Here is a 1,204-nt window from a genome sequence, read left to right as displayed (position 1 = left end):
TCCGGGGAGCAGAGGCAGGACTGACTGACGAGGGTCACAGGAATCTTTCTGGGAATCTTTCCGTTCTGCCGGGGGTTTATGCAACACGGGGATACGCCTTTGTCAAAATTCAGGTGACTTTCAAGATTTGTACATTTCATTGTATGTAAATTTCACATCCAAAACAGTAAATGCTAAAGGATTTAGGGGGAACTGGACTGATGTCTTCGATTTGCTTTGAAATGCATCAAAAAATAAATGGATCTGTGGGTAGATATTGATAAAGCAAGGATCATTCAATGTAAATGGCAGAATTCTACCATTGAGGTATATATGAGGGTTCACTAAAATTCTTTCAAGTTATGCTGTGTGTGTGAAATTTTCATAGTAAAATGTTGGGAAAAATGACTTATTTAGCAAATACACAGTGCTTCACGGGAGAAAATTCGAATAACAGCATTGTGGCTGGATCAAGGTTGGTTTTGTGCGAGGTGCCCGATGGGGCTCTTTCACGGGCATGACTTCATTTCATTCTTACAGCCAGTGCACAAGAAAGCAATGATGCGTCTGAACTTACAGATGGGGAAACTGAGGCATGGAAGAGCTACTCCATCAGGGTTGTGCAGTGAGCAAGCGGCAGAGCTGCGATTTCTCCAGGTCTGAGTGCTCAGAAGGGTTGAACTGTGTCAGCCTAGGGATGTCCTTTCTCTCTGTGCCTCAGTTTCCCAGTCTCTGATGCAGAGATGCAAACTGCCTTGTGGGTGAAATCAGGTAACAGTGGCTGAGTATTTCGAGGCTCTGTCCTCCAGGCTCTGCGGTGTAGCTGCGGGAAGCTTGTGGACACTTAGGCACGTGGACTTCACCTCTGTGCCTGGCTTCCTCCATGAGAGCAGATGCACAGCCGGTGTGGCCGCCACGACTGGGAGGCACCATTTGGCTCAGCCTGCCCTCCCTGAGAGGCGGGACTCCTTTCTTCTGGGTCAGTGGCTCGGACGCCTGCCCGGGGCTCCTGGGTGCCTCACTCCCACGTGGTGGGGTCCCACATGTGGAGGCGAAGATGCCTCACCACCGTCCTTCCTTTCACAAGACGAGGGCTGCTCAGTCCATCCGCAGCCCAGGCCGGAGAGGAAGACCTCTGGGTCCCTGCTCCTGAAAGTATCGATGAGGCATAGGAAACCCTTCCCTGAGTGCCCCAGTCCCCACAAATATGCATTTTTAAGCTGTT

Source organism: Ursus americanus, chromosome 17 (assembly GCF_024610735.1).
Source record: "Ursus americanus isolate L20-20 chromosome 17, mUrsAme1.1.p, whole genome shotgun sequence".
In the NCBI taxonomy this organism is placed as follows: domain Eukaryota; kingdom Metazoa; phylum Chordata; class Mammalia; order Carnivora; family Ursidae; genus Ursus; species Ursus americanus.
Note: the sequence above shows the minus strand (reverse complement) of the source record.